Source organism: Eubalaena glacialis, chromosome 19, assembly GCF_028564815.1.
Source record: "Eubalaena glacialis isolate mEubGla1 chromosome 19, mEubGla1.1.hap2.+ XY, whole genome shotgun sequence".
Taxonomy (NCBI): Eukaryota; Metazoa; Chordata; class Mammalia; order Artiodactyla; family Balaenidae; genus Eubalaena; species Eubalaena glacialis.
In genome coordinates this window covers 60838219-60852427 of record NC_083734.1, presented here as the reverse complement: position 1 = coordinate 60852427, position 14209 = coordinate 60838219, and the positions used below count along the sequence as shown (strand labels likewise).

At 40.0% G+C, this 14209-nt stretch overlaps 1 protein-coding gene across 10 annotated transcripts in view; it reads left to right on the top strand.

The window, feature by feature from the left end:
- Positions 1-8944: 8944 nt before the first annotated feature.
- Positions 8945-14209, top strand: part of KCNJ16 (potassium inwardly rectifying channel subfamily J member 16) — a 53510-nt gene continuing 48245 nt past the window's right edge. For 7 of the 10 annotated variants that reach the window (XM_061175635.1, XM_061175633.1, XM_061175636.1 and 4 more), the window contains exon 1: positions 8946-9106. The gene's annotated coding sequence lies outside the window, so the exon portion shown is untranslated. Of the gene's footprint in view, positions 9107-11525; positions 11542-14209 lie in introns of those variants that run through there. The other 3 variants (XR_009698343.1, XR_009698344.1, XM_061175634.1) reach the window with 2 other exon arrangements.

Here is a 14209-nt window from a genome sequence, read left to right as displayed (position 1 = left end):
GTCTTACTATACATCACAATATCACACTTAGACTGAACTTTTTGCACATCTAATTCATTATACTATTTATTTTTAAAAAAGAAAAAATGGTAGTGGGTTAAGGATTGCGATGAGATATATATAACCCATTAGATATAATCGTTCAAATATCTTTATTAGAAATAAACAATCTATCATCCAGGTATCTTGTTTACATAGTATTAAATATTCAGCTGTTTGGTAGTGTGTGTGTGTGTGTGTGTGTGTGTGTGTGTGTATGAGAGAGAGAGAATGTACTGGTACTTAGCAATCTTTTTGAAATGCATAGATCAGGATAAGAGAAATCATTAATGCAAAATAAATTTCTTAGAATAATTGTGTGCCGAGGTTTGTCTACACAATTCTGCTGAATTTTGGCTTCTTCGTTCTTTGCCCTTATGTATAAATCAAAGCAGATAGTAGAAATGTGAAATATGTTGCTTTCTAAGCTGGATTGTGGTTTATAAGGTATTGAAACAACTGGGCATTATAAATATAGTTAGTCGATTTATTGCAGAAAAAAACTTCGAGGTGTAGTTTGTCTTCAAACAGCAGAATAGGGGCTTCCCTGGTGGCGCAGTGGTTAGGAATCCACCTGCCAATCAATGCAAGGGACACGGGTTTGAGCCCTAGTCCGGGAAGATCCCACATGCCGCGGAGCAACAAAGTCCGTGCGCCACAACTACTGAGCCTGCGCTCTAGAGCCCGTGAGCCACAATGTCCTCATCTGGTGATGAAGTTCTTCTAGGACCTGGTCCCGATCCCTTTTTTCAATCTTTACTTTCTTAACAGGTGCCCCCAAACCGCAGTCCACCTGCAACGTTCCTGTCTCCCCAATAGTTTCTCTCTTCTGACTTTTTGCATGCTTTCATTTAGGTTCGCAATACATTCATAACCTTCTCTACCTCTTGAACGTTCATTGGTTCATTGTGTAATCACCACTTGCATGCAACTTTTGCTGATCTCCACCAGTGGATGGGTTTATCTTTACTTTGCTTCCATAACAATTGGTTTGTGCTTTTTTAAGCATTCGCATCACCTAAAATTCAGCAGTTTTTAAAAAAATATACTTACTGTATTGTCCTACTACACTAATAATTCCCTGATAGTGGTCAGGGGACCATATCTTACTCAAGTTTTTAACTGTAATGTTTAGCACATCTCCTGGAATATATAGGTGCTCAATGTGTGTTAAATCAAATTCCAAAAATATATACATATATGACTAAATTTTATAAAAAATGAGGATCCTTTCCTCCTTCCCTTCTGCCTAATCCTTTTTCCTCCCCTCTCTTACTCTCCATCCTTCCCTGCTTTTCTATCTCTTCTAGAAAAATGTAAAACTTCTAATTATGTATCTGCTTTACTGTATAACAGATACAAGATTAAGTGAAAAAATTCAGAATTGCTGTAATTTAGTGGTGTTCATTTTTTGCTGGGTGAGTGATCCGAAAGTTCTAGGAACTTGAGTTTATTTAAACAAGTAAATAAATAAAATAGGCAGAGGAGTTTGTAACAGGAATAAGATGTATAATGTGAAACAGGAATGAAATGCAGTCAGGGTCTGAAATGACTTGGAAGAAGACGGTGGTGGTCTTCACATCAGATCCATGGGAAAGTCTAGAACTCAGACAGGGACCCCATGGAGCTTTGAGTATGTGAGGCAGGGTCGTGAGGGTTCTAAAAAATGGGCATCCTTCTGAGTTGAACAAACACCTTCAACACATACTAAATAGTCCCACAGAAAATTACACCAAGAAATAAATTTACCTGATATATTTGCTTTACATTGAGCTTTAAATCTGTCAAAAAAGAGACATAATCTAAACTTCAGATTTTGAGATTTTCATTATGATTTAGTTGTATCAAGCTCTCTGATTAGCTAATATTATTTGGAACTAGAGATGCAAACATTGCTCTGTAGTTGTCATAATTTGAAATGGTTTTGCTTTCCTTTGGGGGCTGATGAAATTGTGTCTGGGGCAACTTATTGGTATCTAATCAATATTTGTTAGACCAAGGAAAGATTTGCTCGGCTAATACTTAGGCAAAAACATGTGGTTCACAGCTCTGGTTCTGTAGCCAGACTGCCTGGGTTCATCTCCTGGGGTCTTCATTTGTGAGATGTGAGGCCTTGAGCAGGTAACATGAGATGCCTGTGTCTACCTCAGTTTCCCCATTGGTTAAATGAGAAAAATAAATGACACGAAAATAAATGACACAATACATGAAAAGTGTCTAAAAGGGTACGCGTGACTACTATCCACTCAATAGGTGTTTCTTGTTACTTTTATTTAGATTCTAATGATTATTGCCACAGTAAAAATATACAGTTGGAAAATTTAAGAAAAAAAAAGTCATCTTCAGTTTTAGAGCAATGCTTTTAGTTATACAGAATCAAACAGGCTGCAGTAGACATCATCTTCATTAAATTATTTCATTTGAAATGACACCCACTGACATAGATGCATTTCATTCCCATTTTGTATAAATCACCACTTCTAGGAAATTATAATTTCACCATTTAAAAAAATCATTTATTGAAATATTGTGCCTTAGGTTATGAAAAGGCTCAAATGGATGTTCCTTGAGGAAACAAATTCAAGTTGATTATTCTTTCCTTTTTCCCCCACTTCTTATCATATATTCTCTGGAAAACTTGGAACACAGCAGAATACACAGAATCCACTAGTATTTTTTTCTAAAAAAAGGAGGAAACAGAGGAAAGGAAGGAGGGAGGAGGAGAAAGGAAGGAAGGAATCAAGGAAGGCAGTCTGGCAGGTAGAAGATGGGTGAGCAGAAACTTACTTTAAGAGTCAGTTGTAGGGCTTCCCTGGTGGCGCAGTGGTTAAGAATCTGCCTGCCAATGCAGGGGACACGGGTTCGAGCCCTGGTCCGGGAAGATCCCACGTGCCGTGGAGCAACTAAGCCCGTGCGCCACAAGTACTGAGCCTGCGCTCTAGAGCCCGCGAGCCACAACTACTGAGCCCGCATACCACAACTACTGAGCCCGCATGCCACAACTACTGAAGCCCGTGTGCCTAGAGCCTGTGCTCCGCAATAAGAGAAGCCACCGCAATGAGAAGCCCGCACACCACAACGAAGAGTAGCCCCTGCTCGCCGCAACTAGAGAAAGCCCGCGCACAGCAACGAAGACCCAAGGCAGCCATAAATAAATAAATAAATAAATAAAATAGATTTATTTTTTAAAAAAGTCTTTTGTAGTTCTCTTTACAACATGAGGCACTTTGATTTGTGGTTTGTGGGACTAGCTGTGTGAACTTTACAACAGGAAAAATCCTGTTTGTATAAGCAAAGGCATCGCATTTCAGTTTTATTCCCTCTGGAGATTCAAAGGTTCTCAAGTTCTACCCCCTCCGAAGACAAACCTCAGCTCCGTCAGGCTTCTCCGTAGCCGGCACAGAAGTTAAGAACATGTGACTCTAGTAGACAAAACAAGAAGATAGACAGACTCACGGGAAATGTCTAGATTTTGAAAAGTACCTGATGTGGAAAAAAATTAAAAGAGACATAGGAATGGAAAATTCCCTTGCTGGCTTCCTGTTCTCTTTCCTGCTAAGGTGGGATTAGTTACCAGCTGTCAAAAGAAATACCACTTTTAATTCTTATTGGGGAGCTGGGGGGAGGAAAGCATTAGAAAAAAAAATGTCTTGGAAGAGAAGGAAGTAACGAGGACCTTCCTTTTTACAATCCATCCCTGCAGTTTGAAAGTGTACAAGAGGGGCATAAGGAGGGGAGGGAGGGTTTTGCTGCCATATGAGCACTGAAGAGGAACTGAGGACATTATGTAGGTAAATGAATCTCCCTCGCATGTTTCCTAATGAAATAATCCACGTGGTAATGAAGTTAGTTAGGGGTTTGGGGCTTGAAGTATTCAGGTAATTGTCTCACCGGCTTCCCTTGGAGAGGCAGAGAAAGAGTTCATAAAAGAAAAATAGTCTTTAAAATAAGGGCATCCTTTGAAATCCGATCAACCACCTTTGATTCAATTCCCATTCCCATAAGGCTTCCTTGAGGAGAGTGACCGCTTTTCCGTGTATAAGCACTTCGTCCAGAGAAATAGGATTGACACCGTGTTTGGGCACACCTTCACGTGGCATGCTGGACAGTTTACAGAGCTCTCTCAGGGCACAGTTTCAGTTAATGCCCACAACTCAAGAGTAAATCCTATCAGTAAATGCGGGCATGACTGGGGAGTACAAGGAAGCCAGCACCTGCCCCGAAAGATCTGCTTCACCTGCTTCTCCTGGGTGTCGGAAATTCCACGGCTACGAATGCATTCTTTTGCATTAAGACAAGAGCTCCTTGACAAAGGTTAAAAAGCAAGATTCAAAATTGTGAATATAATTGAATCTCAATTTTTTTCTTAAAACAAAAGGAAAAAAGACTGGAAATAACTTTTCCAAAGGAAATTGAGGCTGGTGATTAATTTTATTGCCTCCTTTGCACTTTTATTCATAGTATCTACGATAAACATACGTAACTTGAAGATCCAAGAGAGATTCTTGAAGGTATTCTCCCAATTTTTTCCCTCCTCCGGGAAGGATAACGCAGCTCTTAACCTGTTAGCGTGATTCATTCAGTGTATCAGGCTCTTTTGAATGATACAGTAAATCGCATCATTTGTATTTAAATCTTTTGCTGGAATAGTGTGCATCTGCTTATAACAATGCTGAACTGGATTTCTCCTTGAGGAAGCAAATTCAAGTTAACTTTTTTTCCCCTTTGCCTCTTATTGTGTATATTCTGAAGGGCTTGGAACATGGTAAAACACAGTCCTTCAAGTGGAAATGAGACACCAGGAAGGAAAATTGTGAGAGATGGGATGATAAAGAGAGAAAAAAACTCAGGCACAATCCAGCAATTATGATGTTGGGTGGAGCATAAGGGCAGCAAAAGGGTCTCGGGCCTTCGGAGAGGTGGAAATGGACAAGGGATTGTAGGGAAGCTGGTTGAGACAGTGAACTGAAGAAAAGGGTCAAGGAGAGTAAAATCAGTCAGTCAGTCAATAAGTCTCTGGTCTCCGAATATGGTATGCTTACTTACTTAAAAAAAGCATTAATTCCTTAGTATCTATTGTGTTACTGTTTTCTGCTAGACACTTTGTTGGATTCGGCGATGGATAAGATCCAGTCAATCCTTACCTGCTAGAATTTAAAATTTGGTGAAGGAAAAGACACATGCAACCAAAAAACCACAACATATAGATTGGAAGGGATAGTGCCTTTAAAAAGTTTATTGTTTTTAAAAATTGTTTTTTAAATAAACTGTGAATTGATATTTATAGTAGGCAAGGAAGGAGTTAGTAAAAGGAACCTTGAAGGAAAGATAGAATTTTTTTAAAGACTATTTTTTAGAGCAGTTTTAGGTTTACAGTCACATTGAGGGGAGGCAGAGAGGTTTCCCGTATACCCTCTCCTGCTACATGGGCTTCGCCGCTACCACTACCGACATCACTCACCAGAAAGGTACATTTTGTTTGTTTGTTTTTACTAAGGATGAACTTCCACTGACATATCGTAACTACCCAAGGAATCACCCTAGTATACTTTAGGGTTCACTCTTGCTGTTGTACGTTCTGTGGATTCAGACAATCGTATGATGATATATATCCATCACTGTAATATCGTACAGGGTGTTTTCACTGCTCTGAAAACCCTCTGTGCTCTGCCTATTCATCTCTCCCCTCCTCTACCCCTCACCAACCCCTGATCTTTTTATTACCTCCATAATTTTCGCTTTTTCAGAATGTCATATAGTTGGGATCACACATTATGTAGGCTTTTCAGATCGCTTTCTTTCACTTAGTAACAGGCATTTAAGGTTTCTCCATGTATTTTCATGGCTTGATAGTTTATTTCCTTTTAGCACTGCTTAATATTCCATTGTCTGGATGTACCACTGTTTATTCACCTATTGAAGGATGTCTTGGTTCCTTCTAAGTATTGACAATTGTGAATAAAACTGCTATAAATATATGTGTACAGGTTTTTGTGTAGATGTAGGTTTTTAACTCTTTGGGGTAAATACCAAGGAGCACAACTGCTGAGTTGGATGTAAAAAAGATAGGATTCTAAATTGTAGAAATTCAGTTGGCTTGGAGTTAACCCTGTGTTATTCATTAATCAGAAAAGAGGATCACCGTCTTTGGAGAAGAGGGAATTGCATAGTTTAGCTAGCTCAGGGATTTGCAGACATTTCTCTGTAAAGGGCCAGATACTAAATATTGGAGATTTTGAGGGCCACATGGTGTCTGTTGAGGCTCTGAGGGTCATCAAATTCTACTGTTGTAGGGTGAATGCAGCCATGGACAAGATGTAAATGAATGAAAGAGTGGGGCTGTGTTCTAATAAAACTGTTTATGGGTACTGAAGTTTGAATTTCATATAAATTTCATATCACAAAATATTATTCCTATTTTAATTTCCCCCCCCACCATTTAAAAATGTAAAAACTATTCTTAGTTCCCAGGTCTTACAAAAACAGGAGTAAGGCCAAACAAACAAAACATTTTGTCCATGACAGATCTAGAATAGTAATACCTCAATTCTAGACTCTAGAATTTTGTATAGTATATAGAATTGGTATAGTATATCTTCTTTTTAGAGTCTATCTTCTTTTTAGACCACTACTAAAATCACCAGACAGCAGTGAAGTACAGATGATTGAAAAAGAGATCATGTATCCAACTTCTTATATTCAAGTCATGGATTCTTTCCTCATCTTGTCATTTGACAAATCTTAAAACAAAACAGGCCCCTTCAATTTACCTCAGTTTCTCTCTGTGTTTCGGGGGGATTGCAGCTCCCCGAAGCTGAACTTCAATACATTAAATTTTCAGTTAAGGTAGATTTAGGAAGCATAGGATGCAACAGAAAAGCCAATCCAGAGAATCATTTTATTTGGCTTTAGAAAGTGTTTTTCTACTTACATGTGAGTATGGGTGTGTCTGGTGTTCTGGGAATTTACTTCAAACAAAGGAATGAGGCGCGCAGGGATGATCTGACTCGGACTTGGGATGCCGTCCAGTTTCCCCATCTTTTCTTCTGTCCTGCTCCTCTCTTTGGTCTTTTTTATTCCGTGCTTAGCGGCCTCATCTTCTCCTATCAGTCCGAACACTCACCTAAACAAAGCCACCTTCCCTGAGATTGTCCTTGCAGAGGAGAGAGAGTTATGTGTGTGTTTTGTTCTTTTAACTCCTTTCAGATGAACCACTGATAAACGAACCTTAGCTTTCCAAAAGCCGGGAACAGAGCAGAGTAACTGATAATACTCCCTAAGCAATCACGTCGGCCTTATTATGCGTACACACCACCGCGAAAGCGGCCTCGATCTGTATGGAAATGTAGACATTTCTCCGGTCTTCAGATTTCTTGGCAGAAAAGTTGACCTCTGGGTCCACTGCTTCCCTGACATTTATGGGTGATTTAAAAGATATGTCCCTTGGAGGGTTCAAACTCTTCTACCGGTTACTGTGTAACAGGTTGCAAATCACGTGCTCCTATGAGAATGTCAAAACCTGATTGAGAGCTAAGAGGTTTGGAACACTGAGTATCAGCCTGAATAGGAGCTGTTGTTGTTATGATTATTATTCCCATTTTACAGATGAGGAAACTGGGATACAGAGAGATTAAGCAGCTCCCAATGTCACAAAGCCGGTAAGTGACAGCACCAACATTGAAATCCACTATTGCTTCCTTAAGAGTTCATGCTTTTACAGCCGAATAGCACAGGGAGATCAGCTCCGTGCTTTGTGACCCCCTAGAGGGGTGGGATAGGGAGGGTGGGAGGGAGCTGCAAGAGGGAGGGGATACGGGGATATATGTATACGTGTAGCTGATACATTTTGTTATACAGCAGAAACTAACACAACATTGTAAAGCAATTATACTCCAATAAAGATGTTAAAAAAAATAAAGAGTTCATGCTTTTAAAAATGCAAACAAAACCAAACAACCCCCAAACAGCAACTATGGTCGGAACCTAGACATGGCCCCTTAAATTTGGAGGGTGAACCAAACGAGATGGGCCCTCCCAGATCCCCGTGCTACCAATGCTCTTTGGAGTAAAGAAAAATGCTAATTCCTCTGCCAGCACAGAACTCCTTTTGCAATCTCCTGGATACAGCTGCCCCAGGTTCTGAAGAGCTTGGGTGGTTATTTCTTTAGTTTCTTGTGGCTGCCTTTCACATGTTTGGGAACTTACTCTAGACTCTACCACCTCTTCACTTATTAATCAATTTTGTGACTCCTGGTCAGCCAGCTTGACCCCATGAGCACCTCATGAGGACTAATTGCTGGGGCAGAGGAACTGTCAGATTGTACTTTCTGGATCCGGACAACAGCCTGTGGTTTATTCATCATCTGTGTCTTAAACTCTGATTCTTGAGGTTGGTGTGTGTGGGGCAAACCTTTAGCCTCCATCTCTGCCTTCTGTTTACCAAGGTTTATTCAACTGTGGATGCCGGTTCTTTGGAACTGCGCTTCATGGGGTAAATGATCATTAAAGGCATGTTGAATAAAGGGATGAGTGGCTGCTTAGCTGTTTCTGGTTGTCTTGTCTCAGTTTTCATTGGCATCCCATCTCAACTCTGACCTGCTAAGGTGTACACAAAGAACTCTGGTGAAAAGAGCTTCTTTGCATTGCTCAGACCAAGTCTGAAAACTTAGCTCCCAGTAACCCTGTTGGTAAATATTTGAGTCACTTACAGGCATAGTTGAACATATTCCTGGCCCAGGAAATCTTCCTCCTTTGTATCCCAGCCCGAGTGAAAAGTGAGTCAGGGTGTGCTTGGGTGACCTTCTCCCCGTCCTTTCTCCTGTGGTACAGAGGTGGAGCCATAACCTCAGGCTCAGCTGACCGGCTATTGCCTGCTTTATAAGATGCCAAGGGCTGCCTATGTAGATTCCCAGGGTGGAGCTGTAGGAACCAACCAGTGTCAATGGTTAACCCAGGTTCTTGGTGTCTGGAGCTTTTCTTTCCTCTATTATTAACTAAAGAACATTTTTACCATTGCCCAGCTGTGAGCACCCAGCTCATAGATCCTCTATGGAGACAGTGAACACAGGTAAGCCTTGCTCTATTATTGTCATTATTCAAAGTCATCCAGCCTATGTTTTGCTCATGCTGGCCTCTTTGATTAGGAAGCAGCAATGCTTTGTATCCAGCAATGTAAATATCAGTGTTGAATTAAATGCAGTTAAGAGAATGTAATTTCCTGTGCAAGGGCTTTAAGTAGGAGTCTGTGTGTCATATTCCTTGAGTTCTTTTGAAACTTTGGTCAAAAACAGTTTCAAATTGGTCTTGAGAGAGTTGACTGAAGAGAGCTTATGTGCCACTGTAGATGTAGATGTCTAAAAGTGACTTCCTTCTATCCCATATTTAATACCAGGTGGAGTATTCTATAACTTCTATCAAAAGCAAATCGTGGCAGCCGTAGATATGCATACATTTATGAATATATGGCTTCAAGCTTTGGAATGTGTGTTTAAACATCCCCTAAAAAAACTTCAAGAAAAATAGGTTAATTTTTTCTAAGAATTATATATAGTTATATGAGAGAAAATAAAAACATCCATTTTTCTGGACTTATTTATTTATTTAATTTTATTTATTTTTATGCAGCAGGTTCTTATTAGTTATCTATTTTATACATATTAGTGTATCTGTGGGATGAATTGGGAGATTGGGAGGGACATATATAGACTTATTTTAACATAGATTCGAAGTAGAGAATTTTCTCCTGTTGTGTTCATTGTAACTTCTCTAAGGCTTTTTTCTTGTCCATTAAAATCTTAGAACTTTTGTCTTTGAGTATCTATTCAGAGAATTATAGATTTATCAATTCTTGCTCTCTGGACACCATGAATTCTTTAGCATGTAAAATCAAATTGTCTCCCTTGTTGCTGGATATAGGTGGTAAACAAGAACTTTTCTTATAAAGCTGATGGCTTTTGGTCATTTGCATTATACTCTTACACAGTCATAGGAACTGAAAGGTCATTAGGGAAATAAGACTGGAGTATTTGTGCTAAACACTACCCTTGCAAGAGACAGACCCTTAAGAAGAAAACAATATATTAATGTACCTTTGCCACTTTACTTTGGAAACTGTAGACCAACCACTCTCTTAAGAAGAAAACAATATATTAATGTACCTTTGCCACTTTACTTTGGAAACGGTAGACCAGCCACTCTGTAAGTCAGATTTTAACCAACAAAGTGACTTGAAATGCCTAAGCCACAGCTATTTTGTGGAATGCCATTTAAGAGTTCCTGAAATTAAGCCAAAAATAAGCTTAAAGGTGAACAGGGTCCAGAGTTCAATTCAATTCAAATCAGCAGAGAGAGAGAAAGAGGGAGAGAGAGAGAGAAACAGAGACAGAGACAGACAGTGAGAGAACCAGAGTAACTGATAGACGTAATTCCTGCTTAAGTTTATTTTTAGAACACGAGCACTGTGATAAAATCGAGGCATTAATCCCATGCAAAACAAGACCATGACAAGATTTGAAACTGGAAGAAAAGACTGAAGTGGAAGGGGCACTCACGATGCTATTCTAATGCATTTTCCTAAATAAGTGCATTTTTATTTGCAAAAGAACAAGAGTTTTAAAGGACACTGAAAAATCTGTTTTTTCCATTGTGCATGTGAATGGTGAGTCCACGTCAAGACTTGGATATAAATGAGTTGAAAGTTAGAAAATAGCATAAGGTAGAGTTTTTGGAAAAACAAGAGATATATAAAGGGTATTTAGAATAAATATTTATAACCAAGACCACCCAAGGATTTGGTTGAATCATTTCTTTTTTGAATTTGTAAAACCCATCATTTAACAAACTGTTTTGCTTTTGTCCCCTATGAATTTATCCTTCAGTTACTTCCTTGTTCTAGGAAAAGTGGCCTCAAATCTAACTTTAGGAACAGTGGATGGAAAATGTCATTATTTCAGGCATCACATAGACTATAAATATTTCTATGGTAGCTTGGGGAAGTAAGCATTTATGTGCTTACTATGTTCTGGATGATTAAATACGATATTCATTGGGTCTTCACTACAAGTTTGAAAGGAGCTATTATATTCATTTTATAGTTGAAGATTAGGTTTTCCACTTTCTGGCTGTGTTATCTGGGAAAGTCACGTAACTGCTTCAGGTCTAAGCTTCAAACTCAGTCTTGTGTGAATTCCCCAATGCATGTGCTTCTCATTACCAGGTGATATCCTACCTTTTCTAACATTATGATACTAAGAGTTATTAAGCTTGATACAAACAGCAAAAGGGAAATGTCCCCAGAAGATCTCACCCATATGATCTTTGTTCGAGGATGTGGCTGAGAACACAGATGGGTGACCAATACCCTCTCTCTTGAACCGATGAGTGATGTTTTCTCCACAGATATCGGTTTCAACAAACCGATGGGATACCTATCATCACGGCTCCATCACTCTACAGTAGCGGAAAACTTAACCCTGAAGAAGCTACCCTGATTCTTTTTATAAGGTGATGACTGACACTGCTCTTCTTTCCTAGGCATTTATGTCACATTGATAAAAGCAGTTCTTCCAGAATGGAGGACATTTTGCTCTTTGTTTTTCCTGCTAGTACCATTGTTTTGAATAATGGGAAAGAACTAAGTTAATGTTCTTAAGAAGGCAATGACCTACATTTTGTCTGTGAAAAAAGAAACTCTAGAATTCTGATTCTTTTTTTTTTTTCCCCGCCACCATAGTCTCAAGCCCTTGACCTCTATAAGACACTAACATGGAGTTAATGGGTCATCTGGTCATTTCCCTGACTTGATTGTTATTGCACTTAGCGAAAAAATCCACTTTTCTCTAATTTATTCACTGATTGATCCTCTCAACAAATATTTATTAATTATAAAAAAGTCCTAAAGAAGAAGGGTTCAGTGGGAGATGATTTATTGCAATGAAACCATTTTCCTTAGGAACTTAACGTTAGTGAAGGAGGAAAAACAGATAATTTGTCATTGAGTGATACAACACTTCATCTATTTAACATATTTATTGATTGACTACTGTGTGCCAGGCAATAATTAGACATCAAAATATATTGATGAAAAGAAAAAGACAAAAGTCCCTGCCTTCATGAATCTTGTATTTTAGTAGATGTTGACGGAGACTATCAATAAGTAAAATAAATTGCACGTCAAAGGTGATAAGTCTTTATGGAGGAAAACAATAGGGGAAGAAATTAGGTGTGGGAGGTGGAGGAGTGAGAATATTGTATGAGTTATTTTAGAACAACAAACATCTGTTATCTCCGAGTTTGTGTTGGTCAGGAAGCCAGGCTTATCTGGGTCCTCTGGATCACGGTCTGTCAGGCTGCAGACACAGAGTCCAGTGGGACCGCAGGCATCTCAAGCCTCGCCCGGGGGAGGATTCTCTTCCAAGCTTAATCACATGGTGCTTGGCAGGACTTGGCTCCTCTGGGGCAGTTGGATGGGGGGGCTCAGTCTCTACTAGTTGTTGGCTAGAGACCTCCTTCAGTTCCTTGCCACTTGGGCCTCTCCATAAAACAGCGCCCAACATGGCAGCTGGTTTCCATTAGCTCCAGTGAGCAAACAGGCAAGACAGAGGGCAGAGTCTTTCTCTAGCCTGATTTTGGACGTGACATCCCCTCAGTTTGGCCATATTCTGTTGATTAGAAATGAGCCACTTGTTCCAGCTGGCCCTCAAGGAGAGGGAATTTCACAAAAGTATGAACCCCAGGAGGCAAGGATCACTGGGGACCATCGCCAGAGCTGCTTGACACAGGTTTACATGTTTAAATAGGATGGTCAGAGAGAGAGCTTCACTAAGTAGGTGAAATTTGGTCAAAGTCCTGGAGGTGGTGAGGAATTGGGCAAGGTGGATACCTTGGAACAGAACAGCCAGTGCAAAGCTCTGACGTGCTGGGCATATTCGAGAAACCACAAGGAGACCAGTGTGGCTGAAGCAAAGTTACAGAGGGAAGAGTAGTAGTGGATGAGGTCATCTTTGTGCCAGGATTTTTTTTCCAAGATGGAGAGGATTCTGCAAGCTAAATATGTCTGAGATGTTTTTTTGAGATGTTAGAAAAGACCAGGGTAGGTATAGATTTGAATAGTTAGAGAGGAAAAATATTGTGTATGGCAGGCAGGTGATGGTGATAAACAAAAGACAGAAGTGGGAAATGAGGGTAAATGAAGACCTGGCTCCTCCAGCTTGACCGATGGAAAAATAAAAAGATATCTGAACACCAAGACTGTGCTGAGGTTAATGACCTGCTACTCACCAAATGAGACTTGTAAGGAACACACCAATCTCATCAACACAGAAACTCATGCCAGCTGTTGCCAACAGACAGGGAACTACAAAGCAAGTGTAGATTTCTTGGGTGGTAAACACTATTAGAAGGCTTTCTCCAAATGCCTCTCTTCTGATTAGGATGTACCCCTCTCTCAGATTTTAGCAAGTAATGACCGACAAGTCACCCGCCGGTCTTAGCATCTTCAAATGGTCACTTTGTTGGAAACCGTGGGAGTAAGGACTCAAAACAAACAGTCCTTCTGAGATGCGTATGGTCTTAGTCTATCAGGGCTGCTATGCAGAAACACTATAGACTGGGTGGTTTAAATACAAACATTTATTTCTCACAGTTCTGGAGGCTGGAAGTCTAAGATCGAGGTGCTGGAACATTTGGTATCTGGTGAGACCCATTTCCTGGTTCATACAGGGCTGTCTTCTCACTGTGTCCTCATATGGCAGAAGAGGCGAGAGAGCTCTCTGGGGTCTCTGAGGGCTCCACCCTCATGACCTAATCAACTTCCAAAGGCCCCACCTCCTAAATCCATCACATTGGGGGGTTAGGATTTCAACAGATGAATTTGGGGAGGGTACAAACATTCAGTATGTAGCATCGATGAATGTCGAAATAAACTCAGATCGGTTGTTTTCGGTTACAGTTTCTAGGCCCAAGAGCTCAGCTTTAGGAAAAAAAATGGCTTGTCTACACCCTGTAATGATTGTACTGGAGGATCCCTCTGCAGGGACATTTGCATCCTGCTTTCTTAGCTGGCCAGCCTCAGCAGACTTGGAGGAGAATTCTTTCTCTCATCATTTTTAGGCCATACGTACCCTGGACTTCGTAGTTATTTAAACATAAGCGGTGGATGACTTTATTTTTT